The sequence below is a fragment of the Triturus cristatus genome, chromosome 3_2 (genome assembly GCF_964204655.1).
Source record: "Triturus cristatus chromosome 3_2, aTriCri1.1, whole genome shotgun sequence".
In the NCBI taxonomy this organism is placed as follows: domain Eukaryota; kingdom Metazoa; phylum Chordata; class Amphibia; order Caudata; family Salamandridae; genus Triturus; species Triturus cristatus.
In genome coordinates, this window is record NC_140584.1 from 650,528,069 (window position 1) to 650,553,367 (window position 25,299).

The 25,299-nt window shown below is 42.3% G+C and overlaps 1 protein-coding gene and 1 long non-coding RNA gene across 2 annotated transcripts in view; one reads left to right on the forward strand and one right to left on the reverse strand.

The window, feature by feature from the left end:
• The window catches only part of LOC146857893 (uncharacterized), a 70,430-nt gene extending 69,982 nt beyond the window's left edge, over positions 1–448 (reverse strand). The window contains exon 1 of the long non-coding RNA XR_014979965.1: positions 124–448. This is a non-coding gene — a long non-coding RNA (uncharacterized LOC146857893). The remainder of the gene's footprint in view (positions 1–123) is intronic.
• KANSL1L (KAT8 regulatory NSL complex subunit 1 like) overlaps positions 1–25,299 on the forward strand; it is a 3,005,708-nt gene that overhangs the window by 2,268,372 nt on the left and 712,037 nt on the right. The window lies entirely within an intron of this gene.

Below are 25,299 nucleotides of genomic sequence, written 5' to 3' on the forward strand. Positions count from 1 at the left end.
GCAAATCTCAGGCATCTCTTTGTTTAAAATACTTCTTATCTCGCCCGTTATGTTGTTTAAAAAAAGGTTTGTTCTCACTATCGAAAATATGCAACATGGTACTCGTATTTTCCCCACTCCTACCTTTCTTTTTGGGACGATTTGCTTTAAGCATGCGGCGTCTTCTCGTGCTCCCGCTGTTAACCAGATTCCTTGGCGTCTCGTTTTCTCGTTTGGTGTGAATTGCGTTGTCCGTTGTCTGAGGCAATTACATGCATTTTTCATTGCCATGGCATCACTTAACGCTGTGGCGTAAACTTTTCTGATTGGTCATTACTTCTTGACGGCGCTATCTGCTTTGATGTGATATGACTGTGCTTGTTTTTTAAGCAAAGAAATATATCTTTATTGTATTCCAAACGTGTTTGAACAAAGTTTTCTATAACTCCGGTGATATTTCATAGTGATTGGATACACAAATACTTTTAAAGTTATTACGGCCCGCAGTGGGTCAGGCTATTGTTGTGTATATAGCACTCCTCTTTTTATTTCCATGATGTTCCAGGACGCTTTTCCGTACGTTGTGGCCTTTACGTGTTTTTCGTTGCCATGGTGACAGGCAACGATATAACGTGGACTATTCTAATTGGTCTGTGCATCCTTGGGCATTTCTGTGTTGTTTTTCAAGTAACAATAGTATCTTAATTGAGTTTTTGTGTGCTGAACAAAGCTCCATACACCCCAAACAATCTCTCGTAGCAATTGAGTACACAGACACATTTGAAGTTCCTCAGGGGATCGGTGTGTTCCCATGCATATAGCATCTGTGTTCGTGTCCCGACGCCACCACAGGACGCCTACACTGCTCCATCTGGATGAACCCCTTCTTTAAGGGTGTATATTACATGAGTTGTTTCTTTTGCTGTGTGAAAATATGGTTTATCTTAACCTTCACTGTTCTAAGTTGTTCTCATTGAGTATATGGGAAATCAATAGTCTCTACACTTTTTCCAATTTCTACGTACTGTTGACATTTGAGACGAGGTTTTTTATTCAAGTTTTCTTATCCACAATTTATCAGTTCTGACATTTCTTTTAGGCCGCTTTCAGTTACCCCTAGAAATGTGATGGTTTGTGCCTATATTATTTCCAGTTATGTGGCGTAGCACGGTCCACTTCATTTCATTTGGACCATATCAATATTAGTATTATTGATTCCGGCATCTGGTCCCCTAAACTGAATTATTCCCCTGTGCTACATACTCGCCAATAGAAGTACAACACTATAATTTAGGCAACTAATAACGTCTCAACTCAACACCAGCTAACCAATCCCAGCACAGCACACTGTGATGTCGGTCTCACTTCTCGCAGCTGCTCACCCTCCCTTACAATTTTTCATGAACTCACTCTTCTCAGTACTAAGCACAAATAACAAAATGCAAAGCGATTTCAACAAATAACTTTTATCTGCCCCACTAAAGAAATTAAACTACTCAATCGCTCAAGAATAGGTCCGAAGTAGCACTTTCCGACCTACTCTGGCTCATACTCGAATGAAAGCTCGACCAGCGGAGAATCACCTGGGTTGGTGTAGCTTCTCCCTGCACAGTAGAATTAATTACACCAACCACACCTTACTCTCACACAAAGATAAATGTCCCTATCTCAGTTGTGCTATCGACGAGCTCCACAAAACTTGGCAGACAATTATAACACAATGTTTTCTATACCAATACCATCCCGGTATCTTAGGCTACCTCGAGGCCGATACCACCTTCAACTTCTCTGCATTACGCGCCACACTCACACAACAACTTAAAACCTTTCCACATCACACCATCATCTCTGTAAAATACTGCAAGCTAGACCTAAGCAATTGCAGCACGTGACCCTAGTAATTCTCACTCCTCCGATGTTACAACTCTCTCCTGAACTGCTGGATCTCAATCAATCCTCCAAATCGAATCATTGGGTTTAGGGGCTTGGACTGGGTTTGTGCAAGTCCAGAATGGGACACTCTAACTCCCTGCTTCAGTAACTAACCATCCAACAAGCTGCAGCTGAGAGCGTGCATGGAAGCAGAGGTCAGTCTTCATCCAATGGATCTTTTTAGCTGACTGAGAGGCAAAGGAATTAACAACAAATTTACAATTAAACTTTTTGTGTAGCCATTTGGCCACACAATGCGCACTAGGAATCTGTAGATAAAGTTTAATAGTTTATTACAATTTTGTATTCAGTCCAATGTAGGTGCATATCAAGAACACATTATAAAGATTCAAAATCATAACTGGCAAGCTGAAATGCCTGAATAGTTTCAGCCTTATTAACATAAGGCATACAAACAATACAATCACAGTAATACAGATACTAAGAAACAGAAATTGGCATTCCTTAAAGAAACTCTGATCTTCCATTCTAAACATGAACAGATTTAAGGGTCATCTAATCCAGGCTCTAAGCTAGAATACGAATGGTTTAGAATAAAGGATCTCAAAGGATTCAGGAATAAAGGAAGGAGGTGAAGGACTGGGTTATTCTTAAGACCCAGCGGTGCCAGGGAACAACACCTGAAACCTTCGTGGGTTACCTGTTCTGGCGTACTAAACACAGAGACACGGAACACTTCCAGCGACGTCAGAGATCAGCGTTTATTTACTGCAGGGATACAGAGGTCACAAGAAGTACACAACGTGTAGGTTCTCGGAGACTGCTTCAAATTCGTAGAAGTGGGTCGGTCCTTTTATACAGGTTTTTGCCATAGCGCAGTATGGCGAACAAAGGTTACAACTCAGTTCCCACAATAAACTTCAAAAGGGTCGCGTTCATGTCTCAGGAGGCCGGAACATAATTACGACAGTCTTGCCGGCTCCCAACTGTAAAAACATATTTCCTCCGCAATAAACACATTCCATCCTAACCATAAACACATTAAGAGGGAGGACGAAAAACAGATGCAAGGAAAGGACAAGGATGCACAACGGGTTAGAAAAGAGTGTTGGGGGCAATAAAGGAAACTTGATAGAGGGGTCAAAGACCTCATGTCTAATGTATGCATGGCTGAAACAATAGACCGGCGCGGCAAGATGAGCCTCGAGCGGGGCCATCTGCCTTAGTCGTGTCGTTCCCCTCATCGTAAAAGTCACCTCAAAGAAACACGTGTCGTCCGTGTAAGCTTGAGAGTCCTAGGGTCACGGAGCGGACAAGAAGCCCGTTCGCTGGCTACCTGAGGGCAAGAAACAAAATAGATGCTGTATCTAAAATGGAACCCGAGGGTCCAGATGAACGAACCCAAAAATGAGACGAACCATACGTGGCTGCATAGCGAAACTGCGTACACCCATTATACTCGTCATTTGCGGTTCGTAGATACCAAACTCATCCATATTCGTTACCACTCAAAACTGCGGTCCCGTGTCATACGGAACCTCAGACCCTCCTTTTGCCCTCATGTAGGCAAGCACTAGTCAAGATCTGAATCTATGTCAATATTCATCAGATCGTTCAGCTGCTGCTGGAACATCATCCTATTCATCAATGTCTCCTTGGTAACAGATGGCCGCCTTATACACGTCGCAGCACATAGGCCACATAAGGCAGGACCACACTGTACACAAAGACAACACGTGAACAGAAACGTTACAACAGCCCCTACGATCATTAGAATCTTCCAACCCCAGGTTGACATTAGGCCCCACAACCATCCTAGGAGCGTCCAATTACCTTCGTCCACGTGTATGGACTCGGAAATCTTGTGCAACTTCGAGATGGCTTGGTATACAGTTGGAGCATTGTCAGGAATAAAAATGCAACAACTCGAATGGATAATTTTACACACACCCCCTCTATCTGCAAGAACAACGTCTAGAACCATACGGTTCTGCAACGTCATGAGTCTATCCGCCTGTAGTTCAGCTGTTAGATTACCAAGGGCATTTGCAGTAATATTAGCAGTCGACTCAACTACACGGGTCAACTGTCTTAGGTTCCTACTATTAACCATAGGTCCCCAAAACGGCAAGAAACCTTTAAAGAAGTCTCCTGCTTCTTGACCAGCAGTGTCCTCTTTGCTAATAACGCCTCTCACGACTCTAGTTCTGTGGTAGTCTGAAGCAACTGTGAAAGTCGGAGGTAAAAGATTCGCAATATAACAGGTACCCGAAAAGTCGCGGGGTAACCATGTATATGCGCGTTCATAACATACAAAATAGGTGCCCTTAGCAGTCAGAAAAACAGGGGAGGAGAGCATGGGTAGAACATACGTATCAGTGCAAGCACTGTTCCCAAGTTGTGCTCTCGGATTTCGACCCAAACCTTTCAAGCAGAAATTACCAAGGTGCGGTACAATCCATATCGGGGACGAGCTCTTAAGCTGTCTATCACCCACTAACGTACTATACTCAGTCTCACTCAGATCCTTATAGGCCTGCACTTCTTCATCTGGAATGAGTGATGCATCAAAAACATCTCTATCCAGATCTGCTATGGCTATCGCCAAAGGCTTGTGGTACGGCCCAGGACCAAAATTGACAGACCGTGGCTCTCGACTAGGGTAGGAATCTAGTGCACTACGGAACATAGTTTGGAATGCTCGAGCTGAACCCTGGGAGCTGTAAGGAAGGACCAAATACGGAATACCCCTATCCATAGTGTGTGGCATTAAACCACATACCCAACAATTGGTAGTATTCACCACCAACTGATGCTGATGTAGAAGTTGAACAAAGGAATTATTCATGAATTCCGCACGTCTAACCTGCTCATGCTGAGGCAAAGGATGAAAGGAATGTGGGGAGACAGTGGTGAGGGGACTTAGGTTAGGAGAAAAGGTAGGCGAAACAGAAGGCAAGAACAACGATACTCCATAATACACTCCACCCACCAATAGCATAGATAAAGTCAGAAACAGTAGAAACACCTGAAACAAAAAACATTTTGTTCGTACAACCCTCCATAACTCTAATCTCTGTGCCGACACCCTTTCTTCTTCCAACAGCTTAGAGAATGCCATCCTCTACAAACCGTCCGTGACGTACTTGACGCACTTCGTTCCGAATAGCGATTATCAATCCCCAGGAGTTCCCAGAGATCGACAAAAGTAACCGACCTAGCGTCAGAAACCTGCTAAACAGAAAGAAGTACCCGCACGGCCCTACGGTAACCCGGATGGAGAGGTTTCCTCGAAACTTTCAAATTTATTACAAATCTCTTAGCAGTGGAAAGGCACATAAAAACTCAAAAAGAAAGGATGTAATTGTCCATAATATTCGTAACGTCAAAAACCATCATACTATTAATTTTTATTAGTCCTTGAACGAAGAAAGTATCGATTTCTTCCAGGTCGAGTTTGCTCTACAAACAATTGTTCAGCTGGCGCAACAGGATTCGATGAAGTGGACAACGAGTCAGACCTTGGGTTTTCTGCTACTGATGACTCCACATGTGGGTTTGGCAGTGACGAATCCTCATCCACAAGTTGAGCGTCACTAAACGGCACAAAGTGCAAAGGAGTCTCAGTTTCTGTGGCCGAAATCCCAGTCCTCACCCAACCGTCAGTTGGTAAAGGGATCGGTACCTTCTTTGTGTGGCTGGCATGGACCCAGTTTTTCCGGCCCTCCAGTCGAACCGCTGTCCTCGTCGTCAACAAAACTTGAAAGGGTCCAACGAATCTTGGCTCCAAGTTACGTTTCCGACCAAATTTTCGGGTAACCACCCAGTCCCCTGGCCGGAGCTGGTGTCCAGAACCCTCTGTCTGCGCCGGTAGAGCTTCAAAGACCTGTTGATGGATTAACCGTAGTTTAGTGGTCAAATCATGCAGATAATCAATCAACATTGGATACTCAAGACTATCAAAAGCCCTAGGCCTCGGGACTCCCCAAATATTCGCAGGGCGACCGAACACAATCTCATATGGGCTAAGCCCTACTCGAGAGTGTACGGTTGCTCTGGTCGATAGGAGAGCCAGAGGCAAGGCATCAGGCCATGACAGACCAGTCGTAGCTTGAATCTTAGCGAGTTTCAGCTTCAGGGTACCATTGTACCCTTCAACCAAACCCGCTGCCTGAGGATGATTAGCACTATGGAATTTCTGCCGAATTCCAAGGCCCTCACACACACTCTGCATCACACTTCCCACAAACTCGCTTCCATTATCTGACCACACAATCCGTGGCATTCCGTACCTAGGAAAGTACTCCTTCAGCAGGATTTTTGCTGTGGACAGGGCAGTATTATCCTTAAGAGGATAGGCCTCAATCCATCTGGAGAACGCGCAAACCACAACCAAAACATACTTCAGGTTATTGCATCTTTCCATATGGATAAAATCCAACTGGATAACCTCAAAGGGACAAGCAGGAGGAGCGAAATGACCAGGCGGAGTGGGGGTACCTTTTCCGGGATTGTGCATCAAACACACCATACAATTCTTAACCACTCTTTCGGCACACTTAGCAATACCCTCATTCCTCCATACAGGGGACAAGAACTTACATATTCCTTTCGCACTAATATGTGACAACCCATGAGCCATCGTCACAACAGCTAATACATACGCATCTGGTAACATCCACCTCTGACATTCCGTCAGGTCAACCCAACATCCATGCATATCCAATTTTCCTGTACTTTCTTCCCACTTGGTCTTTTCAGCTTCAGTAGCTTCGTTCTGAATTGCTTTCACACTCTCAACAGTATTCTCACACATACCAGTCTCCGTCGGCCACCTCACTGAACTCGTGGCATACATTCGAGTCGCAAGATTCTTAGCCGTTTCCTTAGCAATCTCATCCGCAAACGCATTACCACGACCAACATCATCCGTCACTTTCCGATGTGCACTACATTTAACGATCGCCACTTGTTTAGGCAATGTAAGTGCATCCAAAAGATCATTCACAAGCTGCCCGTGCTGGATCTTCGTACCATGTGATGTCATAAATCCTCTTTCTCTCCACAATCTTCCAAAATTATGCGCAACACCAAACGCGTACTGACTGTCAGTAAACACATTCACTCGCTTTCCCTTCGACAAAACACACGCTCTTGTCAATGCAATTAACTCTGCCGCTTGTGCGGAATTCTGATTCAATCTCGCAGTTTCCACAACCGTGCTCAACGTCACTACAGCATACGCAGTCGTCACATCGCCATTCGGCAATTTGAAGCAAGAACCATCCACATACAAAGTACCATCGGGATCTGCCAAGGGAGTGTTTTTCAGGTCCACACGACCTTTTGTTTCTTCCTCAGTCCGTAAATAACAATCATGTGGCAGCACATCATCTGATTCCATATTAATCGGCAACAATGTCGCCGGATTCAGTACATTACAACGTTTAATCTGTATATGACTTGCCAAAAGGGTCAGCTCGTACCCAGACAACCTTGCACTCGTCAGATGTTGAGTCTTTGTCCGATTCAAGAGCGTATCAACTGCATGCGGAACCATTACTATGAGCATATTATCCATGACCAGGCCTGCGGACTGTCGAATAGACGCCGCCGCTGCCGCTGTCGCCCTCAAGCAACTCGGCAACGCTCTAGCTACCGGGTCTAAGGTCGAGGAAAAATATGCACACGGACGCTGTTTATCACCAAATTGTTGCGTTAAAACACTCAACGCACAACCGTCCCTCTCATGGACGTATAATGTGAAAGGCTTACTGTAATCAGGAGTACCTAACACAGGAGCCGAACACAATGAATCACGTAATTCAGAAAAACTTTTCTGACATTCCTCCGTCCAAGGCAAAGGAGTCGAAACGTCCTTGCACGTGAGAGCTACCAATGGCTTCGCTAACAGTGAAAAGTTGGGGATCCACTGTCTGCAGTATGACGTGATACCTAGAAAGGCACGCACATCTCTCTGAGTTGTTGGCACAGACATTCAAGCAATTGCTGCAATTCTTTCAGGGGTCAACCTTCTTCCCGCCTTTGACAATAAGTGACCTAGATAGGTTACTTCTTGACAACAATATTGCAGTTTGGAAGGTGACACTTTATGATGTAAGTCACAAAGATGCTGTAACAGTGACATTGTAGCAGTCCCACAAAGTTGTTCGGTGTCAGCAGCGATCAACAGATCGTCAACGTACTGAATCAAGGCTGCACCAGCCGGTAACACAAACGCATCAAGTTGGCTCTTAAGAGCTTGGCTGTAGATTGATGGACTCTCACAGTAGCCCTGTGGTGCGCGTTTGAATCTGAAGCTGCGACCACCTAATGAGAAACCGAACAAGTCTCTGCTTTCCTCAGCAATCGGAATGCTAAAGAACGCATTCTTCAGATCGATGACCGAGAACCATGACGCAGTGGCTGGAATCAGAGTCAGTAAAGCTGTAATGTCTGGCACCACAGGAAACTGCGGAACAACGACCTTATTCACCTCCCGTAAGTCGATAACTAGACGGTACACAGGAGGCTTGGAGGGATCCGTTCGTTTCAGAATAGGCAACACGGGACTATTGCACACATTACCCCGTGTCTCCTCAATAACATCGTTACCGATCAAGTCGTAAATGATCGCTAATAGTGCCCTTTCACCATCAAGGGAAATACGATACTGGGGTATGCGTGGCAAACGCGCACCAACTTTCAGTTGGACAACATAAGGTGGTATATCCAACAGGCCCACGTCATTGGGACCTGTCGCCCACAAGGGGTCCGGAAGAGATCTCAATTCTGGTGGGAGCTTGTCGATCGATAAATACATAGGGGAAATCACGCTCTTACCCAACGTAAGCTCCACACCCGTAGGAGAACAGTATAAAGTCGCATGTAACCTTTTCAACAAATCCAGACCCAAAAGATTCTCACCACAACCAGTAGTCAAAATCAAAGGAGCTTCTAGCTCATGAGACCCAATTGTAAGGGGCAAAGGGCTAGAAACTGGATTGCTAACAGGGGCGCCAGAAAATCCAACGGAAACATTCGTTAAGCCAGACAAAGGCGCGCCAGGGAGTTTCGAATGCATGATGGAACTTTTTGCTGCACCAGTGTCCAACAGAAAAGGCTCAACGACGCCCAAAGTGGCTACTGCAACATAAGGCCCTCTCTGATCAACCGGAACTGATACTTCTCCCTTCCTTTGTCTATGGCTGTCCTAGTAGATACCATCCGTATCAACATCACACTCAACATAACAGTCATCCACATGATACTGTGCAGACCGACCGGACGATGGTTCGCGCCTATCGAAACAATTTTGCGAGTCCGAAGACGTTGCAAAGCGTTCGGCCTGATTCTGGGTAACTCCACGACCTCTACCACGGGAAGCCTGTTGAGGGCCACTACGTCCTCCTCGAGCCGACACACCATTGTTCCTATCACGGAGAACCGGACAATCAAACTTCAGATGGCCCTCCCCACGACAATATGCGCATTGATTATATCCCAGCACAAAACGAGGTGCGGGGGAAGCATTTCGCGTCTGCGATCTGGAGAACTGTGATTGTGATCTATTTTGCTGTTGTGTATCACTGAAATGCGAACGCGGAGGATAGGCTTGCTGCAATAAGACCTTAGTTTTAAGATCCTTCGTTTTCTTATCTGCACGCTCACTTTCCTCTTTTTCTCTGTTTTCGTAATATTGGGCCGTAGCCAATATTTGGGCAGTGGTAGAAACAGCCCACGAACTCTCAGAATTCTTCAACTTGTTGCGAAGGTCGGGCAGCAGGTTCGATACAAACTTATCAACAAACAGCCGCTGACCACCCTCAGATCCCATGTCCTGACCACTATGATCAACAAACGCTTCCTCGAATCTCGTAAAGAAATCAGAAACGCTTTCATCCCTCTTTTGCTTGCATGCTGATAATTTGTCCCAATTGACGCGCATCGCTGGCATAAGCGTTTTCATGAGGGTAATTATCCTCTGAGGCAAAGCCACAATAAGCTGTTCAGGTTTAGCCCCACCGACCTGCTGGGCATCTGCCGCCGTAAGGGCAGCCCAGTCACCGCCTAACTCGGCTGCGTGATTCTCGTGACGAATTTTTGCCCAAATCGGCTGAGGCACCACATTGCCAAACAACATATCAATATCGGCTAGGTTCATAACAGTAGCATCCACCAATTGGGACAGCTCCTTATAATAACCTGCAGGATTCTTACGGGGATCGGGCAAAGATTGCTTCACTTGTAAAACTTCCGATCGTTTCCAAGGGAGGTGTATCCACACTCTCTGGAAACGGCCTGGAACAGGAGGGTTAGCAGCAGGATCACCTGGCATCCATACCGGAGGAACTTCTCGCATAGGATATTGACCAGGCTGTGCCATCCATTCTGCAGTCTCGTCCTTAAACAACGCACGAGGTTGCACTGTACATCGAAAGGATAACAAGCGCTCTAAAGCCTCTCGAACTTTGTCGCCTACGATTACACCCGAGGCAAACCGATGCTGCAGCTCAGAAACCTCTGACGGTACATTATCTGTCACATCATCGTCCCACTCCTCCTTCAACGAGTTACACAGTTCTTCAAACACAAAGCGTTGCGTAGGCACATTAAACTGGGAGAACGTTTCAAACACTACACGTGAGGTGTATTTAACAGGGTTACGAATCCATCTACGTGCCGTTTTCACCAACGATTCACGTTCCCTACCATCAGGAAGCTGACTGCGCCTTTGAGCGACATCTGAAAGAGTCGAGCCAACTATCGGCCCAAAAAGCGGAGAATAAAGAGAAGCAACAGCAGTCAAAAGACGACTACGAACAGAAGGAGAAGAGGAAGAAGATGCGGGCGCAACAACAATAGGGGTGGAAACAGTAGAAGTAGACGCAGCAGCAGGAGCAGCGGGAACAACAGGCTGAGGAGGGACTTGGAAAGGTGCAGTAGGGAGAGAAGCCGGAACAAGAGGATGTACGATCTGGGGCCCAAGGGGATTCGGGAGTACGAGAGGAACGGCGGGCTGACCAGCAGCCGCAAAAACAGCGGGTTGAGGAAGAGGTGGACGCACGGGACCCATAACATCGGGAGCATAGGGAGGTGGCGATTTCATCAGATAAGACAAGAGCGGATCCTCCATCACTTCTTCTCCTGTCTTATCGATATTAGAAGGTAGCACCGGATAACACTTATCCACTGCCATATGGTGTAGCCGAGCACTAACTTCCTGCTCTTTCTCATCTTTGTCTAATTGATATTGTTCTTCATTTCGCATCACTGCAATAACACCTTCTCTTTTATTTTTCTTATTCTGTTTGATTTCTTTCTGCTTGGCCTCTTTCCGCCACAACCGGAAGGAATCAAACATGGCCGGCCTAGCTTTCTTTTTAAACAATTTAGCTTCCAAATTATCTAAAACGGCAGTCTCGAAACTACCATGAGATGGCCAACTGAGGACGCCATCCTTTTTAGTGTAGCGGACCCAATATTCATTATATACGATAGGACCCACGCCATGACGACTATAGAGCTCGTAAATCGGAGTTCCAACCGGAGGTATCGGACATGAATCCTCCAGCCGGGAATCCATGCTGCAACATTTGAGAAACCCAAACAAAGTACTACGGCCAGGCATCGTGCACACTAACCGAGTTTACAAACTTCAAGGGTTTATCGAATTACGATGTCCTCACAAAAATGCACGACCCTCGGTTTTGGCAATTGCAATCGTCAAATAAAACCCAACTACTAAGAACCACGAATGCTATGGAACCATGCAAACAACAAAGCAACACTGGGAGCGACCCACAAATACTTAACTGAGAGAACAATGGCGTCACCAGGAAGGCCCGTCGATCGTCTCGCCGTACAAAGGACTACGCCAGGCGCCAAAACAGGTCGACAGTCAGGGCATCGGTCCGTCGCAGCCGCCAGGAGGCGGGGATCTTCGCGGGAAAAGACGTCGGGCCACTTATTTCGACAACTGGATCGATGAAGCGGGGTGCACCTTCCCTCGGAGATTTCACACGAAGTTCCTCACGATCGTCGGGCTTTGGACCGGTACCGTTGATGTCGCCCCACGTTGGGCGCCAACTGAAGGACTGGGTTATTCTTAAGACCCAGCGGTGCCAGGGAACAACACCTGAAACCTTCGTGGGTTACCTGTTCTGGCGTACTAAACACAGAGACACGGAACACTTCCAGCGACGTCAGAGATCAGCGTTTATTTACTGCAGGGATACAGAGGTCACAAGAAGTACACAACGTGTAGGTTCTCGGAGACTGCTTCAAATTCGTAGAAGTGGGTCGGTCCTTTTATACAGGTTTTTGCCATAGCGCAGTATGGCGAACAAAGGTTACAACTCAGTTCCCACAATAAACTTCAAAAGGGTCGCGTTCATGTCTCAGGAGGCCGGAACATAATTACGACAGTCTTGCCGGCTCCCAACTGTAAAAACATATTTCCTCCGCAATAAACACATTCCATCCTAACCATAAACACATTAAGAGGGAGGACGAAAAACAGATGCAAGGAAAGGACAAGGATGCACAACGGGTTAGAAAAGAGTGTTGGGGCAATAAAGGAAACTTGATAGAGGGGTCAAAGACCTCATGTCTAATGTATGCATGGCTGAAACAATAGACCGGCGCGGCAAGATGAGCCTCGAGCGGGGCCATCTGCCTTAGTCGTGTCGTTCCCCTCATCGTAAAAGTCACCTCAAAGAAACACGTGTCGTCCGTGTAAGCTTGAGAGTCCTAGGGTCACGGAGCGGACAAGAAGCCCGTTCGCTGGCTACCTGAGGGCAAGAAACAAAATGGATGCTGTATCTAAAATGGAACCCGAGGGTCCAGATGAACGAACCCAAAAATGAGACGAACCATACGTGGCTGCATAGCGAAACTGCGTACACCCATTATACTCGTCATTTGCGGTTCGTAGATACCAAACTCATCCATATTCGTTACCACTCAAAACTGCGGTCCCGTGTCATACGGAACCTCAGAGGGTGTCTGCATAGTGAAGACTCCAGAAGGATTCTTCTGGAAAGAGAAATCAGTGTTTAGCATGAAGCTACACACACATAAGGACAAAAGGAAGCAGAGAGGCCTGTACCTCACATAGTCGAAAGGGATCTGCTCCAAGTCTAAATAGTGCTAACAATAATTAAAACCAGAAAATTCCAAGAGTAACCATATCTCTTTAACACGTCACCAGAAATCCTAATTATTCCTATTGCTCACAGTGTGCATCTGCAACATCTGTTGATTTTCCACACAGAGTTCAAACGACTAAGTGCATCTTCCGTCCTGATACGTGATGAATATGAGGATTCTTTTGCTCATTAAATCGTCTTGTTTTTGCCAAGATATCTCTTCTCAAGCCTCACTACCTCTAATACACAATACTCCTTTCTCTAACTATGAAATCATGAAAATGCACCTCCAAAGGAAAAGAACTGGCAAAACAAGGAAAATATATTTCATGTTAAGAAATAAAGGCCTACAAACTAACTTTAGTTAATTATTTTGAATGTGCACTTCGAATACATGATTAAATGTGCATGCATAATGTCTGAATAAATGCAATATGTGAATAAATTAATTCATAATTACATATGAAATGTACTTTCAATAAATGCAGTATCTCCTAAAAATACAAGTATCAACGTGAATTAGAACTACAAATCTTCATGTTTAGCTAAACGTTAGAACACATGTATATGGATCTCTAGTTTCTACAGTGAATGCACCTCAGTAAAACATTTTTGGATCTTCACTTTACATTAATGAAGTTAAGGCACACAGAGTATGTAGTGTCAGGTACACACATATATTGCTTCTCTGATGTATAGGGGTGGGGCTTAAATCACGCTGCTCCAATAGCTTCCCACCTCCTCACTTTTCATATTTTGTATAAATCTTTTATTCCATCTGCCATTGATAGTACTTTTACTGAATCTGCCTAATTGGTGATGTTTCAATTTCTTTTACTTTCTTTATTTATGAACAATTACTCATCTTCATTATTGAGTGATCTTTGTTCCAGGGTGTCTTGGTGACTGTGCTCAATTTTTTATATAGTGTTATTTCTTGTTATACAAAATTATAAATAACAACATTAAATAATGTAAGAAAGCTAGAGACTAGTCCTTGCCTCATACTGTAAACAGGACATTTTCACAACTGCAAGCCTGTGTTTCTTGTTCCTGCTGACAAACTCTCTTATTAGGGCCTCTGTATTTTTGAAGAATTACCATTACACATAAACTGGCAAATTTTGTAAGGCATATAGAAGCATAGATGTATAGATGATACTACCAACTTAGGACAGGGCATTTCCTGTTTTTATGTTTATAAGGTTTTTTTTGATTGGTTAGAGCATGCACAAGTGAAACAGAATGCCACACACTTCAGGCCTGATTCCAATGCCGTCTGGAAAGCCCTCCGTACGGTTCGGATACGGAGGGCTTTCCAGCCGAAACGTGCTACGGGTGTCCGAGCGAGCGAGTACGATGCGTCCTTAAGCATACGGACTCAATTCGCTCGGACTTCCATTGAAGTCTATGGGAGCCTGCGTACAGACACCTACACAGGCTCCCATTGCAGAGAATGGTGGGTGGGGAAAAGCGTACACCCTGTGGCAGGCACCCCATGGTGCCTGCCACACTGTGCATGCTTGGATCAGGGGGACCCATGGGCGCCCCCTCTGGATCGATTGAGAGGGCCCAGGGTGATGGGGGCCTGCTACGGCCCCCGAAGTATGCTTCCCGGAGGTTTTTTGAGTCGGAGGCTCTGACTCGATCCGGCTGATCTACGCGTGCATCGTACTTGGTTGCTCAGACATCGGACCCATTGTGCTGCACGAGTCGACCATGTCGCTGATGGGTACGACTCACTCGGAGCGCGAGGCGATATTCACATCGTACTTGCTCGCACGTACAGCGGTACGAGTCGTTCGGAAACCGGGGCTACGCATCGGACTCGCTCGCTACGGATCACATTCGGAGCCCTTCCGAGCGAGATCGGAATCGGGCCCTATATTGCAAGCTCTGTGTATAGTTAGGATTGCCCCTTTTGGAAACCAGACATTTTCAAAATACAACTGCCCAAAAGAAAAACTGAGGATGAATAATATAACATAGTTTTCTAGAGAGACCTAGGAAGCACCACAATGGTGTTTTCTGCCACTGCTCTAAGATCAGGAAGGAAAAAGAAAAAAAAGAAGAGCAAACTGAAAAGAGCACATACTTGGGGGCATTGTTAGAATGCACAAGATAGCGGGCGTGTCATATGTAGGATTGCTACCATTCCAAACGACTAATGCTGTCCATTTGTTATTGTTTTAAGAGTCTGCAGAGGCCGGACGTGATAAAAAATAGGACATTAAACAAAATTGAATGAATTCATTTGTGACATGTCTTTTCTGTCTATGTTTGTCTGAGATCATTAACCCAAATCTACCCCACATTTAAAAGGCTTTCTATTTTTATTTGTTCTTTGAAGTATGTACAGATAAAGGATAAAAAATACTGACTTTAGGGGATGTTGCGTACTTTTGTAGCGACTTTGACATCAAAATAGCAGTGGCGCCGGTAGAAAACCGGTGTGGTGACAACCCTAGTCCAATGAGAGTTGGTCTGAGCAGAGCTTAATCCTACATTATCCTGCATCTGAGGACGCTGAGAGAGACTGAGACTTGCTTCTTTTTTTTTATAACAAGATTTTGTTTATTGTTTTCATAGCAAAAGGTTCACAAAAACAGTTATGAAAGAATTGTGGACAGCTTATTTCCATTTTGTAAGCTCATAGCCATGTAACAAATGCATAGATTACAAGATATCAAAGTGAAAGCAAGAAAAAAAGGGGGGAAAATAAGAACAAGACAAGAAACACTCCTTCAAATTCCTGGAGACGCTAAACAATGGACAGTATATGGAGCTTCTGTTAGTAGGCCCTGTGATCGGGCCAGGAGATGGTGGGAAACATGAGAAAAGATTTAGGGCTTTCAGTCTCGGTAGGTATGCCATGGAAGGATGGACTTCTGCTAGGAAGTGAAGTAAAGGTTCCCACTATGAGTCACAGTTTTCATTGTCCTCAATGAGATTCCAAGAGAGTTTTTCCATAGCCATGTGTTACCACAGTCTGGCATACCACCGGGTGATGTCCGGCGGTTCTTTTGCTTTCCAATCTGCAGCAATAGTTGTTTTCACTGCGCCCAGACAGTTCCAAATGATGAACCTGTCTTTAGTCTGATACCACAGTTCCTGTGGTGTCACCACAAATATAATAAACTACAGATCTTCCAGGACTGGGTAGCCCAATATTATTTTTAGGTTTGTCACAACTTCTCTCCAAAAGGGTTTAATCTCAGGGCATAACCACCATATATGCAACGGGGGAATAGGGTGGGAAGTAATTTAACTATATACATTAGATTGAATTTCTATAGTAGTTATAAAAAAATATATTATTTGACATTTGCGTTTTTCGTTCTGTAGCGGGTTGTGGTTTTATAGGGGAATAGAGTGGGAAGTAATTTAATTATATAAAATGTATTGAATAATTTGTATTTATTAATATGTGTATATGTGATGTTATAGTGTTAAATGTGTAAATTAATTTATTAATAATTGTTTAATAATTAGTTGTAAATAATTTTAATTAATTAATAATTATTGTAATTGTGTAATTAATTTTAGGTGTGTTCTGTGGAGTTTATAGGGGTAAATGGTGTGAAGGGTGGAAAGTAATTTATTTTTTAGTGATGAATTATTAATTAGTTAATTAATTTAAATTAAATAATTAGTAATTAATAATGGTAATTGTGTAATTAATTGTAGGTGTGTCTTGTGGTGTTTATAGTTGGAAATGGTGGGAAGTAATTTTTTTAATTGATGAATTATTAATTAGTTAATTTTAATTAGTTAATTAGTAATTCATTACGGTAATTGTGTAATTACTTTTAGGTGTGTGTTGTGGTGTTTATAGGTATAAATGGTGTGCAGGGTGGGAAGTAATTTATTTTTTATTGATGAATTATGTGTTAATTAATTTAAATTAATTAATTCATAATTATATTCGTAATTGTGTAATTAATTTTTTTTTTTGTGTTGAAATTTTTTATTAGCATTTCAGAATCATTAAACAAAAACAAGAAAACTCAAATACAAGTAATAAGGGTAAGGATCATATGATAGAGATTAAAAAGTAAATTCATATATAAAACAATATTTAATATTATGCTATCTAGGACAATAAATATATATAACAATATATAAAGGAAAGAGTGAAAAAGCATACACAATCAAGTTTTAAAAACGAAATGATAACAAATACAAACATGTTAAGAAAGTAAAAAAGGATTCCATATCGGTGAAAATAACTCTAGTTGATCTTGAATATTATATATAATCCTTTCGTGCGAAGCATTTTGAATCATAGCAGATAACCAGGACTCTTGAGATGGTGGAGTGGACGATTTCCATTGTTTTAATATACAGATTTTAGCAGTTGCAAGCGCGGTATGTAGGAAACGAGATTGTGGTTTAGAAAGAGTGGGAACATTTCTGAAATCATGTAATATAATATTAGCTGTGGAGAGGGGTAAATGCAGTGAGATAGACTTATGTAAGGTCTGACCTATGTAAGACCAATAATGTTTAACCAATGGACACGTGCAAAGAATATGAACAATATCACATCCAGAAGCATTACATCTCCAACAATTGGAATGCGGTAACAAGCCTGCCTTATATAATCTAACCGGAGACCAATGCCAGTCATGTAGAATTTTAAATAAGCAAAACTTTAAACGAGCTTCTCGAGCTCCCTTATCCAAACCATCTAGTATATTCATCCATTCCATATCTGAAAAAGAAGTCTGTAAACGTGTTTGCCATTTATGACGGAGATCGCAGGATAATGGGTGTGAAAATAATTGAGATGTAATGGTTTTGTAGAGACCTGAAATGACACCTTTCTGTTTGCCCCAAATTTGTAAATAAAACACTATTGGTGATATAGATAATGACCAAGGTGTGGCACCAAGAGCTTTGAGAAGAGATTTTCTAAGTTGATCGTATTTGGCATGCTGCAGCGGGGGTAAGTTGAATTCATCCGTTAACTGTGATAGAGGTTTAAGATCCCCGTCATGGAGAATTTGGTCTAGTGTGAGAATGCCTGCCGATTTCCATTGAGGCCATAGAAAGCTTCTACCTTTAATGCGTATTCTGGAGTTGTTCCATATAGGAGCCTTTACATGTAAACGAGAATTAATGCCCAAGATACGATGCGCTCTTTGCCATATCTTACGCATTGCAGACAATAGGGGGTTACGTGGATCTATTCGGCTTGAACCAGATCCATATAAAACTGCAAGACCATTTGTTGCAGAGAGAAGATGTCGCTCAACATGGACCCAATGTGGTGTATTTAAATTATCTTGGAGCATGTATGAGAGCTGTGATAAATGCAAGGCAATGGTATAATGTTCAATGGAGGGAAGACTGAGACAACCATAGGAATGATGAGCATTTAATTTATGTATATCCAGACAAGGTTTAATAGAACCCCATATGAAAGATTTAATTTTGGAATCTATAAGGCGCAATGTGGATAAGGGAACATGAAGAGGAAGCATACCAAGAATATAAAGAAAGCGCGGTAACGTAACCATCTTCACCGTTTGAACTCTACCCCATAAAGACAGACCCAGCGCTTTCCATTTATCAAAATCTCGTTGCATCTGAATGATTAAAGGCCCTAAATTATCTGATACCATGGCGTCCAATCCCTTATTTACCAAGATACCTAAATATTTTAACCAAGAAGGTTGCCAATGAAATGGATATCCCTGTATCACATCCCTTGAGGTGCCATCTGAAATGGGAAGTGCTTCACTCTTATCCCAATTTATTTTGTACCCAGAAAAAGAAGAAAATTCCTCTATAATTTGAAGAAACGATGGTAAAGATCTGTTTAAATCAGTAATAGTGAGCAGTATATCATCCGCATATAGATAAAGTTTAGATTCACCCACCGGTAAGGAAATACCAACCACATTGGAAGATTGCCGAATAGCGGCCGCTAAAGGTTCAATGGCTAATAAAAATAAAAGCGGGGAGAGGGGGCATCTCTGGCGGGTGCCTCGCTGTACAGTAAAAGTATCGGAAGTAAATCCTCCACAATTGACCAGTGCAGTGGGTTGTTCATATAACAATTTAATCTTTCTTATAAATTGTTCTCCCAAACCAAATTTTTCTAAGATTAGGAATAAATAATCCCACTCCACTCTATCAAATGCCTTTTCAGCGTCTAATGATAATGCCAAAGCATCATCCTGTAAAGATTTAGCAGTATGCAGAGTGTGAGCTAGGGAGCGTAAATGATTTCTGGAAGATCGACCAGGTACAAAGCCCACCTGGGTATTATGAATGAGAGAGGGAATAACTCTGCGCAGACGAGAAGCAAGAATACTAGCTAGAATTTTAATGTCACAGTTAAGAAGTGAAATGGGACGATAACTGCTACAAAGAAGTGGATCTTTTCCTGGTTTTGGTAAAACTGCTATTACTGCTTTATTAGATATATAACCTAAGGTGGAAGTACGTTCGGCTTCTTGAAACGCCGCATGCAAACAGTCTATGATTTTATCTCCGGACCAGCGATAAAATTCTGCTGGAAAACCATCCTCTCCTGGTGCTTTGTGATAAGGAAGTTTAAGGATAGCGTGAGAAATCTCTTCTTTACCAATGTCTTCATCCAGTATGGATCTATCTTCATCAGAAAGAGATGGTAGTTCTAATCCATTTAAAAAAGACAACATTTTACCCTGATCAATATGGACGTCTGGAGTGTATAAAGATTTATAGTATGTGGCAAATTCATTAGCAATATCCTGAGGACATGTTAACATGGAACCCTTAGAGGATTGTAAATCAGGGATAGCCATAGTAACCTCTCTTTGCTTCAATTGTGCTGCTAGAAGTCTACCCGCTTTTTCACCCTGTTCATAATGTCTTCCTTTCATTTTTTGTAAGGCATATTCCGCCTTGGAGGTGAAAAGAGAATTTAATGCCATGCGTGATTGTTCCAGTAATTTTCGATTTTGTAAAGTAGGGCTTTTAGTATATAAACGTGTGAAATTGGTAATGTCTTGTTCCAATTGATTTTGTTTAGCAATATTTTGTTTGTTGAACTTGGCTGCATCTCGCATAAGTCTACCACGAATATCAGCTTTAGCAGCAGCCCATATGACCCTGTGAGAATCCACTGAATTTTGATTAAATGTGAGATAATCATGAAGATGTTCTTGCAATTGTTTTTTACCAAGGGGTGTTTTATGACGTTGGATGTTCATTCTCCAGGGTTTACGACCGGGTTTGGGTGTCCCAGTCTGTAGGCACAAGAGGACCGGAGAATGATCAGAGATGGATGCTTCCAAAATACAAGAATCTTGGATTGATTGGACCGTTCTTTGAGAAATTAAAAAGTAATCCAATCTTGATAAGGTGCCATGGGAGGGAGATGTGAATGTATATTCAACATCATTTGGGTATGATAAGCGCCAATGATCTATAAGGCCGTTGTCTGCAATGATATCATTCATAAGGGCTCTGTCCGCTGCATTATTCTTATCAAGAGGTCCAGTTTTGTCCAAAACTGGATCTCTCACCAGGTTGCAATCGCCTCCGATGATGTATTGTGAGGCATCAATCTCCGACAGCAAACGATTCAAACGTAGAAAGAAATCTTTTTTAGCACCAGTAGGAGCATAAACTGAACCCACACATATATGAATATTACCAATGCCCATTTTTGCAAAAACATATCTGCCTTGTTAGTCTTCCCATGTTTTAAGTACACAAACTAGTAATGTTTTTCTGATAAGGATTGCTACCCCGCATTTTCGAGTAGGGCCTGCTTCTGAAGAAGACCCATTGCTGATACTACTGTGGATAACTTTACCCACCCAATCTCTACGAAGTTTTTCAGACTCGAGTGTATTTAGATGAGTCTCTTGAAGAAGAGCCACATCCACCTTTTTAGATTGTAAATAGGAAAGAACCTTCTTCCGTTTGATATAGTGTGTTAATCCATTGACATTCCAGGATATAGCAAATAAATCATGAGCAAGGACCATGTTAGAAATAAAAATAAATAAAGAAAAAAAAAAAAAGAAAAAAAAGAGAGAGACTTGCAAAAAGATGTGATGGAAATGGATATAGAAGAGGGAAGGAAAAAAGCCACCAATAAGAAAGATAAATAAAGATAAAGTATAGAAAGCAAATAAAGAAAGATTTATAGACTACAAAAGAATAATAGAAAGAGTATAATAGAATAACAATAGACTTTTAACTGCGGGTCTGGGCGCACTATAGCACCGCTCTGGGCCGGGACTCCATTAATAAGGAAAATCCAGGGCTAGAACATTTAAAGAGAGACAAAAGAAGGGAAAAAAAAAAGCAATTTAAAGTGGCCAATAACATTGATATGAGAAGCTAGGAAAGAAAACCCTGAAAGAATAAAATAAAGTAAAAATAGAAAATATGAACTAAGCTGGTAAGGAATATAAAGGGATATAAAATCTGCCCTTTAAAGGATAGCATATTAAGAGAGCATAACATTTATATTATAACATTTTGGAAATATATTAGAAGATTTAAGTCATAGTAAACTAAATATTGATAAAGATATAGGATTTGAAATATATAAATATCTAAGAATAGGTCAAATAGTCATCATAGATAAAATAACTATATTGCATGTGATAGATAAATCATGCACTAATAACCTATAAAGGACATCATCAAGAAATATAATAGTAGTGAATAATCAAAATCCATAACCTAAATAATAGCCCTAATAAAAGATAAGCATGAAAAGTTAATACTGAGACATTTTGATGACTAATATATGTAAAATGCTACAGAGTTGTGACTATCTATTCATGAATACAGGAAAATAAATAGAACATTCCAAAACGACAAGAGAATTTAACCAGTAAAACAGCACAGAGATCATCTATATCTGTCAATTAGAGAGACATAAGCAAAAGTACCTGCAACCTATGGCTTAATAAGTTATATAGGAGCCATGACATCAAAATTATTTCTCATTAGAGGCAGACTTTAGAGGAGAACGGAACTTATCTCGACGTTGTTCCTGAGTTAAGGTGGAGACAGTGTTTAAGGCGGAAGATGTATCATCTTGACTGCGAATAGACCGTTCAAATTCTCTGCCTCTTTGACGGGATTCATGTAGATTGCGACGCATGTCATCCACAGATGTGGGAATAGCTTGAGGATTCCGAGAAGGAGCAGGGGTAGGAGCAGACTGCGTGTCCATGTCTTGAGATGTCATGTCAACCAAAAAACGTTGTAATTCATCTGGATTGTAGAAGTCTCTGGTGTCCCCATTCTTAAAGACTCGAAAGCGTGCTGGATCAAACAAACCATACTTAATGTCTAATTTCCTCAATTGAGGTCTCATGGAGAGAAACGCTTTCCTTCTTTCATTGGTGTCACGGGAAAAATCAGCTGCCAATCGTATTTCATAACCGTCATAAGAGTAGGAACCCTGAGTACGTGCTGCTATCAGTAGTTGTCGAACTTGCTCATGCCTTAGGAAACAAGCAATAAGGGGTCTTGGACGTGTGTCTTTACCGTGCCGTGGATGACCTAATCGATGTGCTCTCTGGATCTCAAGCGGTGGATCGAACTGTATGCCAACTAATTTAGGGAGTACATCACACAAAAAGGCTCTGGTATTCTGGCCTTCAATTTTTTCTGGAAATCCAAAAAAATTAATATTGTCTCTTCTGCTGCGGTCTTCTAAATCCACTAACTTACTACGCAGAAAAAGAAGTTCTTCATCTCTAGACTGCGTTGATGCGATTTTATTTTCAACAATTGTCAAACGTTGATCAAGACCCTCTGTTTTAGCATGGAATAGTGCTATGTCAGCTCGTATTGATTTAGTTTCTGAGGTAAGAGATGAAATGTTTATATCCATGTCTGTTAGCCGACAGCTGATTGTTGAAATTTCTTGGAAAAGACGATCCATGGCAGCATTGGATACCGCCAAGGAAGTATTATGTGCCTTATTAGAAGTTGATGCAGTGGAGTTTTTTCCAGACATCTTGCGTGGTTGTTTTAATACATCAGCAAATAAAAGTGAATGAGAAGGTGTGTTTCCACTCTTGTTATTAGACATTCACTTCTAACTTCAAATGTCGGGGAATATTTAAAACTGCAGACAAACAACCCTTCAAGTAGAGCGATCCAAAAAGCAAGATATAATCAAGTGCTACTGGAGTCAAAAAGCATTGAGGAAAATATCGCAGCAGTTTTATGTAGATTAGAAAAGTAAGCAACCAGTAAACTTGCAGCTGAAAAATCTCCTTATTTTAATGAAAATTATCATGAGAGAAATACTTAAGTTGTGAGGAGAAAAATAAATGAGGAGTTTGCGCTATATGAATAGCATTGATGCATATTGATGTACATGCAGACAGCATTAAACCTTTCAGGGAATGCTGGAAAAATCACTGCAACAATGATTTCCCTCACTTTCTTTCAGTAATAATCCTCATGTGAGAGAAAAAAAAGCAGATTGCGCAGTTCTGCACTTTGATTATGTTAAGCCTCAAGTGGAGTTGTCATTCATCATATATAAAATATGAGACCGGGAATATTGCATCCAGACTGAGGCCTGCAACACTTGTAGCCCAATTAGCAGGTAAGCAGTGAATATAATGTGCTATCAACTCACTTCCTTTTTTAACACATGTCTGTACACTGATTACTTTTAGCCAAAAGTAAAGCTGCCTTTTTTCATAAATAAATTTTCCATTGTTAGTCCATTTAGCAGAGGAGTCAGCAGGAATACAAGTCACACATGCTCCAGGAAACATAAATTATTACTGGGCCCGGCAGCCATGTGTTGAAGCAATGTTTCTTATTTCACTGAAGCAGTTGAAAAAAGCTCAACCTTAACCCAGAGAACATAAATTACTGCTGGGCCTGGCAGAAGTGTATTGAAACAATGTTTCTTGCTTGAAAAGGAACTGTGGAAAAATGCTTAAAAAGGCAACTTAATAATATGAGACAGCAGAATTTCTTTAAATTGTTGTATTAGCAGTGAATTGTGAGTGGTTTTTTCCTCAGAATACAACACTTCAGTTATAGATGATTATAAAAAGGGCCGGTTTACCTCATGAAGAAAAAATGTTTTTGACCGGGAATGTTTCCTCCAGCCGGTGTCTCTGGAGTCACAGCAGTGAGTTGCGATCCTAGGATTCTGCAAGGCCCGGCAAGCCACAATGTATCCACACTTCAGAAAAGCCAGTTAGAGATGGTCTAGCAGGACAGAATTTTCACAGCTGACAGCTTCAATGTTCCGATTGCTCAGAAATGCCAAAAGAACATCCTTAGACACCTGCAAATAGATGTTCAGTCCATTTGAGTGCCGGCCCAGAGCAGAGCTTCACAGTTAGGCGGCCATCTTCCTACGTGGCCAGACCACGCCCCCCCCTGTAATTAATTTTAAGTGTGTATTGCGGATATTATAGTGTTAAATATGTGTACTCAATGAATGTTTATAATCTATTTTTATTAATAATATATTTTAAATTCAGTATTAACTAAAAAATGTTGATGTCTTTTCATTGGTTTGGTGCTATAAGGTAGGAAATAAAATAAATATATTTATGTTTTAAATAATTTGTGAATATTTGTTCCTTTTAAATAAATATTGTTTATAAATATATTTATAATTTTTTTGATATAATATTTGTAGGGTTTTGTTATATGTAATTAAGATTATGGTGCTGATTCCAATCCTGTAAAAAAATGTCCCGTACGACTCGTATCCGTATTTTTTTACGTACGAATCGTACAAGTGCCGTCCCACCGGTGAAGTACGATTCGTACGTGTAAAATACATACGACTCGTATCGGGAAAATGTCTACGAGACGTCGTCGTAATGTTTTACGTACAACTCGTAAAAATGACGTCCGAGCGCACAAGTACGATCCATACCGCCCTTCCCAATACACAAGCGTATGTAAAAAGTCCCGTGCGGAGCGAACTCCGTACCACTCGTATTCCGGGTACACCTGTGCCCGGGATACAAGTCGTACAGCCCCCCCCCTTCTCCCCGCATATGGCCGCATGTACCCCGTATGTCTGCACCGTACCCCCCATATGTCAGCACCGCACCCCCCCATTACCGCACCGGACCCCTGCCCCGTACATGGACGCGCCGTACCCCAGCCCCCTACTTGTACGCGCCGTACCCCAGCCCCGTACTTGGACGCGCCGTATCCCAGCCCCGTACCCCAGCCCCGTACTTGGACGCGCCGTACCCCAGGCCCGTACTTGGACGTGCCGTACCCCAGCCCCGTACATGTACGCGCCGTACCCCAGCCC